Here is a 15,592-nt window from a genome sequence, read left to right on the forward strand (position 1 = left end):
GTGGAAACATGTATATAATATTTTCTGTGTGGAAACATGTATATAATATTTTCTGTGTGGAAACATGTATATAATATTTTCTGTGTGGAAACATGTATAAAATATTTTCTGCGGAAGTTACGATTGAGAATTCCAAGAATGTGGAGTACTATAATCAAAACAACAAGAAATAATAGTTCGGTACTTTTAATCTCTTGGTATTCATCACGCATACGTTTAGTTCGATTCTAAAAGCACAAATCATAGACCAAGCCAAAGAGGGAGGAGCGTCAGGAGAACTACAGGAAAAAAAAACTGATTTGTTATATGCTTTTTCATAGCAGGATATTGCACGAAATACTTAAGGCAACAAACAAGTTAATAAATTGAAATATCTTAGTTTTAGCAACAGGTAAGTAAGTTTAGGATTCGATTCCATAATATATTTGACCAAATATAGTAAGACATGTCACACTATCATACGGTACATAATGTTGTCTGAAAAATAAAAGTATTCAATTTTTAAAATCTTTCACGAACTTTCAAAATTGTTACATCCATAAGAATATTGTTGTACTCTAGAAGAAAATTCAATATATGAAATGCAAGAAATATATTAAGAGATGTGAATAACCAAACTGTGAGAGTATGGGAACATTCTTACAAACTTCGTATTAGATAACATGTTTCCTAATGACTAAACATTAAATACTGAAACCGTATTCATAACAATGCCTAACAATCACTTTGTAAAGGAGTGAAAAATAGTTTAATAATTTTAGATCCGAAACGTAAATTATTTCTTTATCCTAGAAACTGTTTCTGGTAACCAAATACATGAATATAAGTGTTTTCATGTAGAATATAATCGTTGCTTGACATGGTTATAGGATTCTTATTTTCAAGAATACCGCACACTTCTCATAAAAAAAACAGCATAACAAATGACATTCTGGTTTTATAACAAAATATATCCTTCATATTTATAGTTAACCCTTAAATACATCAAATTGATTATTGTTAAAGGGCAGCGCAGTAAGTAGCATTACTTTCTCACTATGTTTTAGCAAATGTATCAGCATAACCCTATTATTATGTAGCCACAATCGAGTTGGACCACCTTTGGTGTCGATAAGAATCTGAATTTTGCGTTGTATGATTGAAAACTAATTCACAAATCTGGACAGAAACTCATGCTGAGACACTCGAGCTATCTCTGAAGATACTTAGTTTGTTGAAATTCGGTGGTTGATGTCGGTCAGTACGAACAGAGATGATTATTTTAGTATCGTCTAGAAGAACCGGTTTCCATGATGTTGAAAATTTAACATTGCATGGATGGATGGGGGGTATACATGAACAGTACTATCGTTCTGGTACGTTGCGGCTACTATTCATCCTTCTGTAAAACCAGTGGCCCCAGTCTCTGGTATGGGGGAAAGTTTCACATATTACTATACTATTTCCAGAATTCTGCATTGTCAGATCAACATGACTAAGTGCCTCGTATATTTATCCTATCATCAAACAAAAAAATGAATGAAACTTAATGTCATTCACACAGAGATGATATAGTGCTATTGAGACACTCACATTTTCCCTTGGTGTTGGTAACTATAATTTTTTTATTCTAACAAATGTTTACCCTTTCGATGTTTGAATCAGGTTTTAGAATAGACGATGGCAAAAACACTTCTTAATGAGGCTTCTGCCAGACGAATGTTAACCATATTGTTTAATGTATTGCAATACTAAGCATAATATAACTACTTCTCTGCGCCTGAAATATCACATACATCGCTTCCTTTTTCATGTGCAAATAAATTGAATGTTTTACATCCTTATGTTGTATATTAATAAAATGACCTATTTTTGTGAGTTTAGAGATTCTAAGTAAACCTACTAGTGATACTTGTAGTATATTTTGCCAATGCGATGAATATGTTTATTCTCAAGAGCACAATACCAATACATTTCTTCTACTTTATGCTATACACTGAATATCTGAAATATTTTCTAAACCTAATTTTTTTTTTTTTTACAGAATGAGTATATTATATGAATTGACTGCAAATACAAACAGTGCATTATTTTTTTTTATTATCAGTGTTACATGATTACAAGATTATATTTCATGAAAGTAAGAAACAAAACGGTTAGTTTTAGTTGAATTCAAACATGACAGTAATTTTGTTATTTATCATTGGATAATGCGTATCACTGAACGACTTACTTGGATTGTATTGGAAAAAGAATAACTGTCTAGATGATCTCAGCTGTCAGCAATTCAGTGGAAAACCTCTGTTGCCAGGAGCGACTAACTCGGGGAAAAGATCGATAAGAGAATGAAGACAATACCCACATATGAAAGGGAATTTGAAATGTCCATTTTTGGAAACAAAGGAAAAGGAAAGAAACATAAATGCTTAACTGAGGAAACTAACAAATAACACAAAAATGACACTCATTATTTACTCTTACCATTTCCATTTATTGAAAATCTTTCAAATCAGTATATAAAATCGGATCACCGACTTTTGCTTTCACAGCAGAAAGTTTCCGTGTCGTGATGATATCTTAGATTATTGTATTCATTTAGATATCATACATATCTCCGATTCATAAGTTCTTTTAAACCACAGTCATCACGCGTACTTAATATCACATTCTTGACAGTTACGCTTCAACTGATTTTGTCAATTTGAATTATGTTTAGTGCGATGATATCTCCTTGTATATGTTCGTATCCGATCTTTGTTTATTGCGTACAAAACACCTAAAAATTATTCAATAACACATGGTATAAATTCGGGGTTGGAAACATTCGTATAAGTATTCGTTTGAAATTTAAAAAAAATGCTTATTTTATGTATATGCAGAGAATCTTAAAAATGAGGATATCTTGATTAATTAAACTATATATTATATATGGATAAATAAATAGGGATAAAAGCGCCTAAATATGTATTATAAAAACAGGTTAAGATTCCTGAGGTGTTTGCTCTGTTTTCCTCTTTTTTTTAATATTTAGATATTTGATTACCAGTTGTGAAAAGCTTAAATTTTTTTATGAGTGTATTTGTTAAGCCCATGAAATATGCGCTATGTAGCTAGCTGTATCTCTGCCGTCTGATATCGAGCGTTATCTCTTGAAGCTAAAACTCCTCTAACACAACATTTTCCTTCAAAAAGGAAGTTGTTAACTATAATGAGGTGGAGATGCACCAAACCTCTGAATAAACTACCATGTCCTTCGGCAATGGCCACATTTTATGTTGTCGATAAAACCCATTGTTGAAGCTTGATAAATGAGATGTGTATGACAGGGAAAGGCGAACACAAAATGGTAATCTTTTGGTCAGTGTGTGTGTGTGCATTGAATAATTATCGAAATTGAATGATGTGTAAAAATCATTTCACACGTAACATCCACCTCCCCTTGCCTGAGTGTTTATAGGTATGCACTATTTCGTTATTATCCAAACCATGGGAAATTGAATGACTTGAGAGCTTATATGAATTAATGTTTATTAGATGGGAGCAGAAAAGTTATAAGCAAGAAGCGGATATTTGATACTAAATCCAAATTTAGACTGTTTTTTAAATATGTAACGAAAATACATAAGTGATTAAGTATGAAGAATCTCAAAGGCTGTTGAATATTTGTTTTGTTGATGAGAAACTAATCTGATATCAAACTTCATAAAATATTTTTTGTGCCTTATTCAAGCTTATTATGTAAACTATTTTATTTTTTACAATTAAAGTTGCACTGGTTTGATAATTTTATTGACTATATCATTAGTTGCTCATTTACCTAGTTGATGAAAGAATAAGCACAAACATACGGAAAGGCTTCAGCAAACAATTTAATTACAATTCATTTATAATATACATTACTTCTTTCCAAAACTTCTGTATTTAATTATTCGAAGTATCAAGTATATGAAAATTAATATAATTAATTACTTGTTTAATTTGCTCTTAACGTAGTTGGCAGTAAATCGCTAAAAGACGTTGTTGATGATGTTTGCGTTGTTTTTAATGGATAATGTAGAATTAATGTAATAAACAATTTAATTTTACTTTCTTGCCTATGCTAATGTTCTAGTATGAATAAATTGTTAGGATAGCTACAGTGGGTTATTTTCCTTATTTTCTTTTAGCAAAATTACTTTAAGTTTAAGTAGTACATAAAGTTTGTTTGTTTGTTTTTTTGGAATTTCGCGCAAAGCTACACGAGGGCTATCCACTGCTAAATTAGGGACGGCTAGCGCAGTGACGGTCAATCCCACTATTCGTTGGTAAAAGAGTAGCCCAAGAGTTGGCGGTGGGTGGTGATGACTAGCTGCCTTCCCTCTAGTCTTACATTATAACGCCCCCCACGGCTGAAAGGGCGAGCATGTTTCGTGGGATGCGGATTCGAACCCGCGACCCTCAGATTGCGAGTCGAGCGCCTTATCCACCTGGCCATGCCGGGCCCAGTACATAAAGAGTCATAATAAAAACCAGAGTTTGAAGAGTGTAATATCTCTTACATTTTTCTTCGCCAATAAAACACTGAATTATTTTATGCTGAACATCGCTAAGCGACAAGAAAGTTGTGTAGGAACCGAATATGCAATAAGGAGAAAAATTAATAAGGTTGAAAATTAAAAGTATTGAACAACAAAAAGATAGAAAATCCTGCAATTAGCAATTTCTAGCACTTCTAAAAACACTATTTGTTTTCTGTGATAACTAAAACGCTGACTTTTAAGAATCACTTAAGAAAGATGAGAAGATAAATATCGCTATTTTAGTACCATGACTAAGAATTGGACCAGCAACAGAACCTATGGTAATTTAACAACACGTAGATTACTAAAAGTTTAAACTTATTTTAAACAGTAAAATAAATATTCTGAAAAATAACAAATAAAAATTCAGTTACACGTGTCTTTCTGCATAGTGTGATTGGATATCAACAATTTTATAATTTATGAAGGTATATCCGATAAAAGTTGCCAATATCTGGTACCTCCGCCAGTTATCTGGTGTATGATATACCTCCGTCAGTTTACTCGTACGTTTGTACTCCAAAAATAAATATAATTAAAGCTGTAAAATGAGAAAAGAACAAAGGTTCGAACTTGAAAATATGTTAATTATAATCCTTTCCGTATTTAAATGTATATATATACAAGACTAGTTTTATTTTAAACCTTTTCGAGAACAAGATGTTACACAGATGTTCGATATGAATTACAAAGACGATTACCTGTAAGTATACTTCGGCAAACCGAGAAATTTAGATGAATTGTCATCTAATCGACTGAAGTAAATTCGTAGTAATACTATGATATTACATCGATGAGGATAAGATAAATCACCTCATTCTTACTGGTAAGCCATATTACCTCGGACATTATTGTTTAATGCAATATTGTACACCATAAGACTCAAAGTATATTTGTCTTCAAACATGGTAGTCCAAGATTTAGGAAATAGTAGGCCCTGTATTTTCCTAAATTATCGTAGTGCATAATCATTTACCGTCCACATAATTTAACTTAATTTAACACTTCGGTTGAGTCAGAGTAGTTTCAATACTACCATCATGTAACTATAGGAAACGATCCTTCATAACCAAGTATGAAATATATCTGATCGTATTGGGTATTTTCCATTATACCATATTCCTAGTTTTGAGGTGTGTGAGCTCTATTCAGTTAGACCTATAACAGTGAACATTACCTAAATATATTTTATTTGTTCAAATACAGCTATACTATTTCACACTGAAAGATCATTATACAACTTTTCATATAACATACAAGTATACTATTTCATACTGAAAGATCATTTACACACAACATACAATTATACTATTTCACACTGAAAGATCACTTACAAATAACTTTTCATATATTGTTCTGAATGTTTGTTTGATTTATTATTTTTTTATAGCGCAAAGCTGCATAAAGGGTTATCTGCGCTGTTCCCACCGCCGGAATCAAATCTAGAATTTAAGCGTTATAACCTCTCAAGCTTACCTCTGAGCCCCAGGTAGACTCCTTTTTTAAATGTTAAAATATTTGTAAATGTTTTTCCTTATAAATGTAGAGCGAGATTTGTCGTTTTTATAATAAAACTAGAATTTATCGGAATGTATTTTGTTCTACTCATAATGTTTAAGACAAAATAGTTTTTCAAAATTTCAAAAATATTTTAATTGTTCTAAGATTTTATATATTAGTGAATAAAATGTATATTATGATTTTTTTTCTTTACTTTGCTTCACACAAATGTGCTTACATCATTTCAGTTAAGTTTATCGTGTTGGTATTGTTTCTGATAATTAAGATTATTTTCATCAATGCATCTGAAGCATGTCTAAGTAAAATACATTTTTTTACCAATACAATTTACAGAAAATATTAGAAAAGTTAATCCTTAAAAGGGTTTTGTAGAAGATTAGAATTTCCTGCACATTCAGTAATATAATTGAACTTTTTTCACGCTACAATATAAATTATCTATTGAATGTTACTGCCTTTGTAAAAGTGTTACTATTTGATTTTCTGCAGTAGAATGAAACATAAAGCTATTAGTTGCTATATCTACAGAAGAAAATTGTATATTCGTATTTTGTTTTTATATTATGTTTTTGCACAACTCCAGGTTGTTATTTCTATTCATTGGCAACTAAATTAAAACTGAAATTTAATTGATTTTGTTTCTAGACGAAATTGTTGGTAATCTGTTTATAGACTGTTTAACATCGTATATTGATCTGTTTATAGACTGTTTAACATCGTATATTGATCTGTTTATAGACTGTTTAACATCGTATATTGATCTGTTTATAGACTGTTTAACATCGTGTATTGATCTGTTTATAGACTGTTTAACATCGTGTATTGATCTGTTTATAGACTGTTTAACATCGTGTATTGATCTGTTTATAGACTGTTTAACATCGTATATTGAATCTGTTTATAGACTGTTTAACATCGTATATTGTAAAACTTCACAATAGTCTAAGTTTCAATCAAAACTTAAATATTTTATAGTTCAGGGATTAGAATTCCTAATCTTCTATTCGAAATGAACAATGGTGAAATGCTTCTTTTGAAAATGCCATTAAAAGTCCAATACATATTAACATTTTCAACTAAACAAGTCATCGAATCAAAGCTAAGTAACTAATTATAGGAATATTATATAAAACTTTTTACAGCTAACAAAGTAATTGCTTTAAAAGTATTACCCGACATATATTTTATTTCTATACAGTTAAAATAAGTTTATTTCAATTTTTATACTATATACTTTCGAATTACGTGTTCATTAGCTTTAAGTGGTAGCTCAGTTAATAAATGTAATTTTTTCATTCATGAAGTCAATCTTTTTACAATAGATATGTTTAATTTCATACATACGTTTTTGTTTCTTCTTTTCGTTCATTGATGTTTGTTTCTCTTTATTAAAGTACAACTTTATAAAGATTTTCCACTTGATCAAATTGTTTAATTTTAACCTTTGTCAACTAACCAGAATTCTTCCATTTCACTATTCATCAGTAATTATAAGTTACCAACCTTTATCACCTTACATCCAATACCCTTGATGATTTGGATTTATTCTAATATTAAGAAATAAAACCTTGACGTTTCATTATCATCATTGTATGAAATATGAAATGATGAATTTCAGTAATAAACGATCTTTATTATATTTTAGTTCGGGTTTGGTCTGATCATGGATAAGTATTTAGTATGAATCCGAGGATTTGTGTTTCGCTTTGGATTGTTGTTTTTCTTTGGCGCAGAGGTACAAAATCAGCTATCTGCGTTTTTTTCCACTGTGGAGGATCGAGCCCTAGATTTTAGTTACACGTCCGCAAAACTTGCCACTGACCCACCTTTGAATCCGTGAGTGCAATATAAGAGAAAAAGTCGTACAAGAATACCCTAAGACTTGGCAGTATGTACTATTGATTAGTTTCTTTTCCTCCAGTTTGTCAATTCGCAGATACTTATAATCATGCCAATAACTGTTAGATGTTGTTTTTTTATAGATGTTTTGAGTAATGTGTTTTCGATAAATATCTTAAATCTTTCGTGGACCAGTATGTCTTGATAAAGAAAAGTGCATATTTATTTACACATTAGCTTTAAGTATTTTTAACTGGTGAAAAATAAGAACACGAAGCTTTTTTGAATGTATATTAAAACGAACTGTTGGCGACACAAATAAATAGGTACAGACAACGAAAAATATTATGATAATTGCAAATGTCATTATTTTACCCGCAAACTTTGGTATTCCAGATTGAACTTCAACGGTATCCACATGAAATAACACATCATCTAATTTCATAAAGGAAGAAAAATGTGATTAACTGCAATAGTAAGAAAGAAAAATAACAAGAATCAACAAAAAAAAAATATTTGTTCATTATTGTGAAGTTTTGTGTGAAATTTCCTCTCACTTCGTATATTAGGCCTATTTATCTAGTAGATCCCCTTCATGCTGCAGTATGTCACGATCAATACATCAACACAAGACTTTTAACAAACGGGTGTTGTGATAGAATCAACATATTATTAAAAAATAGGTTTCATCCTAATTATCTTCTGTCTACAATTTTATAATTGTTGAATATATAACGCAATAAAATCTATATTTCATCATAATACTGTTAATTAAACATTTCGCTTTTCCTTTGTACTTCCTACGGTCAATCACTGGCTAAAATGTAAAGGGAGACTTCTGTATAAAATGACATACCTTTCAAATATATTCAGTAACCTTAGGATGTATAATACCTTTTTACTTTAAGGATAATAAGTGTGAAAAACACCAGGATAAGACTGATTATAATGTTAATCACATCATCCTTACTTGATTCAATGCAGAAATCTGGATCGAATATACATGCACTTTGTTGTGCTCTGCTTTCAACAAGAGAATTCTTCAATCAATACCGAAACTCACCCGGACAGCTAAATTACAATACACCAAGTCTTGGTTCAAATGCCGTTTACACCCATCTTAGGGTTTGCATGTGCCTAAGATGCTGAAGAATGGTTGGCTGTAGCGTACTTGAGATGCTATTATACTTTCTTTGAAGTTATTTATGATTTAGCTCTAGCCTGGAAGACTTTGATACTACTTTTACTGTTTAAGAGATGGCTGGCATGCAGGATGTCGGCGAATGTCAGACAGAAAATATGTTGTATTACCAGTAAGTAGAGTATTTTTAATTATATTTTTTAGCGAAAAAAAGAAAATAACGATGTTCTTATTCTACTACTATTTATTTTAACATTGTAAACCCCACGCTATTCGTAATATCAGTTTGTTGTTATGGTATCGACATTCAATTTCTCGTTTCTAATGAGTTTCCTTCTGAAGAAACAGAATAGTGAACAATATAGTATATTCCAGTAAACGTTTAATTGTATTTGACATCAAACATTTTCCGAAACTCTTTAAATGTATTCCGGCAAATTGAGGATTATCTTGTATGATTGTAAATATTTCTAAGTTGATAACTTATCGCTGCCCACGATGGTTAGTTTTCTGTTGTAGAAAAATATTTGTAGCTTAATTTTATTTAGTGTTTATGCACAGGAGTCATATACTGTTTTGTCTAGTTAATTTACGCTAAACAATACAATATAATTCAATATTAGAAAAGATTCCTTCTCGTGCACTTCAATAACACTGTTGTATTAACAAATTTATTTATTACACGATGATTTTGTACTAAAAGTAAAAGAAGAGTTATCCAATGCTTAGTGGTCCTTCACTATGTATTCGAGGATTCACAGTCCGTGGATTATTGCCTCAAAAACGTGCTCCGACCTTGTTTGTTGATTAAAAGTCAAATCCCATAATTTGATCAGAGTAGTCCAGGAGTTAGCGATGGATGTTGTTGACTAGCTGATTTCCCCCTAATCTGTCAGTTCAAAATTAGGGACGTTTTCTCATGTGTTGGTGGTGAATTATTTTGAGTAGCTGATTTTCTGTTGGCTCAAATATTAGGGACGGCTTTACATGGCAAGTCTTTTGTGTAAGTATTTGACAAAATCCTCAAACAAAGGAACATAAAAAAACATTTATTAATTTTAGGTGTCGATTGTTAAAACATTGCCATTCAAATACAACCAATTGAGCGCAAAAATATTAACATTATATATGTTTAAAACTTAATTTGATTATTTTAAACCTATGAATAAGTTTCTAATATTTTTTGCGCAAAATTTTATTGTTGCTTAGAAAATGTTTCGATAATTAAATGAGGTTGCCTTGTACTCTTAATAAGACACGGGTAATTTGGGTTATTTATATCTTTATTGTGAATTATTGATATCTATTTATAACGTGACATCTTAATAAGGCACGGATAATTTGAGTTATTTATATCTTTATTGTGAATTACTTATATCTATTTATAACGTGACATCTTAAGGCACGGATAATTTGAGTTATTTATATCTTTATTGTGAATTATTGATATCTATTTATAACGTGACATCTTAAGGCACGGATAATTTGAGTTATTTATATCTTTATTGTGAATTATTGATATCTATTTATAACGTGACATCTTAATAAGGCACGGATAATTTGAGTTATTTATATCTTTATTGTGAATAATTGATATCTATTTATAACGTGACATCTTAAGACACGGGTAATTTGGGTTATTTACATCTTTATTGTGAATTACTGATATCTATTTATAACGTGACATCTTAATAAGACACTGGTAATTTGAGTTATTTACATCTTTATTGTGAATTACTGATATCTATTTATAACGTGACATCTTAAGACACGGGTAATTTGGGTTATTTACATCTTTATTGTGAATTACTGATATCTGTTTATAACGTGACATCTTAATAAGACACGGGTAATTTGGGTTATTTACATCTTTATTGTGAATTACTGATATCTATAACGTGACATCTTAATAAGACACGGGTAATTTGGGTTATTTATATCTTTATTGTGAATTACTGATATCTATTTATAACGTGACATTACACTTTTACTTACATTTTTTAGTCGTCCACATACGATTTGTTTGCGTGTTTGTCGTTAAGCACAAAGCTATACAATGGACTACGAGTATCGAAACCCTGTTTTTAGTATTGTACGTCAGCAGACATACCATTGAGCCACTGGTCTCCACATTGACAAAACTGACAAAGTTAGATGAAATGTTTCTTGTGTCGTATAAAAGCAAACTTTTTCAGAACTAGTAGACAATTACCTATTTATTTTTCATGAATCATGTTATTGAATTCAAAGTATGCTGTGGCTTCCAGCTAGGTTGCGTTTTTGTAACATTTCTTTACAGTATCAGTAAGCAGTTAACTTCTTCATACGAATACTATCACCTGTTCTTTCTTATACATAAGTTAATCGGACTTCATCTCAAAGATATTCCCAGTCAGGTACTACATTGAAGCTACCTCCTCTATTGTCGGTCGCGCTCATTATAATGACAATGATTGAACACTTTCCTTCTGACACTAAAGTTTACATCACACCAAGCTACTGTGAACAGCGGCAAACGTCTTGACGAATTTTCCACTCGGCCACCATCGTTCGCGGACGTAACTTTCATAGAGTACATTTAACAGCACACGACAAGGTAGAAGCAATGAAAAACTTGAGAGTGAAATTGCTCTGATTCCAGTTTTTTTCTCCCTTCTTTCACACGTAAACACATTCTTGTTTACTATTTCGTTAACAGTAAGGGGGCACGTGTGAGCTTCATCGCTTCCATAGAAAGAGCCCCCTTATTGTGTATGTTGCGTTCTATGGTTCTACGTCGTTCAATCTCTCTAAACGAATATCTTTACGCAGAAAAGGTTGTGACATGAGATTAGATCCATAATATTACTCGTGGAAACACTGCACTATCGAATAACCGGGAAATCACCATTTAACAAATATATTGGTGCTACACACGTCGCTCTTGACACTACGGCGACACAGGCACCGCATTTGCATAATAACTACTCCTATAAAGCGAGGTTAGCCTCTGTTTTTGAGATCGTTCTTGTAAATGCAAAACATCTTATATTGAATCTGGTAATTTCTTTTTAAATTTTAACGCTACCTTGTTTTAGCAAAAACAGTTTTGCTACCAATTTTATACCATTGTATCTCTTTTCTACTCTGTTATTTTCGCTTTGATTTTTTTTTCTTCCAATAAATCTTGTACAGAAACAGTGCAAATGTTTTCCCTATCAAAAGCACTGATCCACCTACCTTTATCAATGACATCTATTATATTACGGCGTTGCTTCGTAAGAAATCCCTTTCATGTATTAGATTTATTTGATTCTTGCGTTGATAAGATGTTCCAGGCACACACGTGGCTTTAAGTGCGATGTCTGTTTCCAATGGGAGAACAACTCTCCCAATTGTCTCCATGGCAACACATCACTGCATATTATTGTCACTTTATATTAGTTCTATATAACTCGAGATCTCCAATGACGAACTTGATAACGGTTTGACTACCCGTAGTAATCTCTAATATACTAAATGTTACGAGAAAGTAAGCTTGGCTGGAATTAAAGTATTTTCATTTCGAAGTTTCACGGAATGACACTATCCTCCTTCATCAATGATTTTTTTTTTAAATAAAAAGATGTCGTTTCGACAATGAAAGAAAATACTTAATGTAATTCCCATTCCAAAAGATTACGGAAAAAAAAGACGTAACTAATGTAAGTCAGATGGCCTTTCTAAAGGCTTATCGAGCGTTTTGAAATGAAGATAAAATAGGAACTAAAAACATTAGATTTCACTGTAGTAGAAACGTAAATTATTATCGCACGTGTAACGTGGTATAAAAACAGATTCGATCTTTACTTTTAAATGTAGTTTGTCATAGTTATTTAATTAGATTTACTAATGATTAGAGAAACCAGGTTTCGGGGTAGTTAATGCATTTTTACAAACGAGTAAAGATCCTCACAATGATACCGATCCTAGAAATATTAGTAAGTGAAGTTACGATTGGCTCAGCTAAGTAAAGTTAGTCAGTAACCAAAGGGCCCGTCATGGCCTGGTGGTTAAGGAGCTCCACTCGCAATCTGCGGGTCGCGGGTTCGAATCCCTGTCCCACCAATCATGCTCGCCCTTTCAGCCGTGGGGGCGTTATATGTGACGGTCAATCCCACTATTCGTTGGTAAAAAGAGTAGCCCAAGAGTTGGCGGTGGGTGGTGATGATTAGCTGCCTTCCCTCTAGTCTTACACTGCTAAATTAGATAGCCCCTCGTGTAGCTTTGCGCGAAATTCCAAAACAAACAAACAGTAATCCAAATACGCATGTTAAACGTGTTATATAAGCTGATCTTACTTCGAGACTAGAATAAGACGAAGTACTGCATATTATCCCCCCAAAAAAGTATTGTACGATAGAGCAAAATAACGTCTTAGAAATTGTTAATAAAACACATCCCATAGTGAGTCTGTATTTAATGAGAAACTATTTTTATACGCAATTGTCGCATACAAATAAAAACTAAGACTTTTTGTTTTCTTTGAGTTAATAATACTCAGAATTTATCATATATTTGGAAATCCTTAAAGAGAGTTTTGTTCACAGAGAGCGAGCTATAAAATAGTTCTGAGTTTTGTTCCCAGACAGCGAGCTATAAAATAGTTCTGAGTTTTGTTCCCAGACAGCGAGCTATAAAATAGTTCTGAGTTTTGTTCACAGACAGCGAGCTATAAAATAGTTCTGAGAGTTTTGTTCACAGAGAGCGAGCTATAAAATAGTTCTGAGAGTTTTGTTCACAGAGAGCGAGCTATAAAATAGTCTGAGAGTTTTGTTCACAGAGAGCGAGCTATAAAATAGTTCTGAGAGTTTTGTTCACAGAGAGCGAGCTAAAAAATAGTTGAGAGTTTTGGGTCTCTGGGTCGCGGGTTCGAATCCCCGTACCACCAAACATGCTTGCCCTTTAGCCGTTGAGCATTATAACGTTACGATCAATCCCACTATTCATTGGTAAAAGAGCAGCATAAGAGTTGGCGGTGGGTGGTGATGACCGGCTGCCTTCCCTCTTTCGCTGCTCAATTAGGGACGACTAACGCAGATAGCCCTTGTGTAGCTTTGCGCAAATTTCAAACCAAGTTATTTTAGTAAAAGAAAGTCCGTATAAGGTTAGTCTGTATTAAAGAAAATATTGTTATTTTATCAAACACAAATTAACATTCATTAGCCTATTTTGATTATTTCTATATAATAACTCTACATAACTCATGTTTCAAGTGATTATGCTTGTCCTAGGAGAAGGAGAAGAAAATATAATTAGAGGCACAATGAAAAACAAAAAATTTTATTCAGGAAAGTTTAGACATGATACAGGCTAACTTCAAAATTATATGCCTAAAAATTACCTAATCCGCTTCACTCGGAAACTTAATATTGCGTAAAACAATCAGCTAAAATGAAAGAGCAAAACAGTACGTCATTTAGAAATAACGTTTCGCCACTGTTAACGTGTCATCATCACGATACCACGTAAACAATGGCGAAAAGTTGTTGTTCAATTATGTCCTTTTTTTTCTATTCCATCTTAGTTGTTGTTTTATTTTTTTTTTCATTTTACAATTTTGTAGAGCGTGGGATACCTCTAACTTTTATAATGTCGCTTTTATTTTCTTTCTTCGCTCTCAGTCAATAATAGGAGAATGTTGATTTGAAAAAAAAAATGTCATTGTGCAGGATATTGTGAGGATCGATGAACATTTTCTAGTACGGATTATGGACGGAGTTTCTTCCCTTTAATACCCTTTGTGTAATAATATCTGAAAATTTTCCATAATATATAAGAACTAAGACATTTATATAGATGTGAGATAAGACAAATTATAAAATAGAACAAAAAATTACTTACTTATTATCGGTAATAGAATCTAACAAAATACAACATCTATGAATTTGTTTTCAGTATGACAAAGTAATAAACTAAAGCAAAGCCTACTTCATTGTCTTTTGTTTATTATTCTCACACGTTTTATTTTCGTGTGTGTGTATGACATAAACATCTGATGCAACTTAAAGCAATTAATATTAAAAGACGACACTGTCACCCCCTTCAACAGTCTTATTCACACGTTCATGTTAAGGCATTTTCCAAAATAAAAGAAAACTACATGAGCAAAAAACAGCACGTGAAGTATTTTTTTTTCTGTCTCAAACACTTCTATTTCACTAGAGTTTGAAGATTATAAACTAATGGTTTACAACCACGAAAGTGTGTATGTAATGTTATTTTTCTTACAATTTAACATCGCGTTATGTTGTTTTTTGTTGTTGTTTTTAAGTATAGCTAGTTAAAATCTCCGAAAAATTTTAAGTTTGTTTTTTGAAACAAGTGTTTTGTAAATTTACTTTATAGTTACGTAATAAAAAATGAGTTTATGTTTGAAAAAAGAAAAACATTGCATCTGCAAGAAAGTTTAATTTATTTTTAAGAAACACATCAAATAACTTTAAACGTATTGCTTTACAAGTGTTTTTATGCACGTAGTTTGTTGAAAGAATTTAAGTGTATTAATATATATATATATATATATATATATATA

The 15,592-nt window shown here is 31.7% G+C and overlaps 1 protein-coding gene across 5 annotated transcripts in view; it reads left to right on the forward strand.

The window, feature by feature from the left end:
* LOC106473645 (kin of IRRE-like protein 3) overlaps positions 1 to 15,592 on the forward strand; it is a 345,725-nt gene that overhangs the window by 88,504 nt on the left and 241,629 nt on the right. The window lies entirely within an intron of this gene.

This window comes from Limulus polyphemus, unplaced genomic scaffold (assembly GCF_000517525.1).
Source record: "Limulus polyphemus unplaced genomic scaffold, Limulus_polyphemus-2.1.2 Scaffold132, whole genome shotgun sequence".
Taxonomy (NCBI): domain Eukaryota; kingdom Metazoa; phylum Arthropoda; class Merostomata; order Xiphosura; family Limulidae; genus Limulus; species Limulus polyphemus.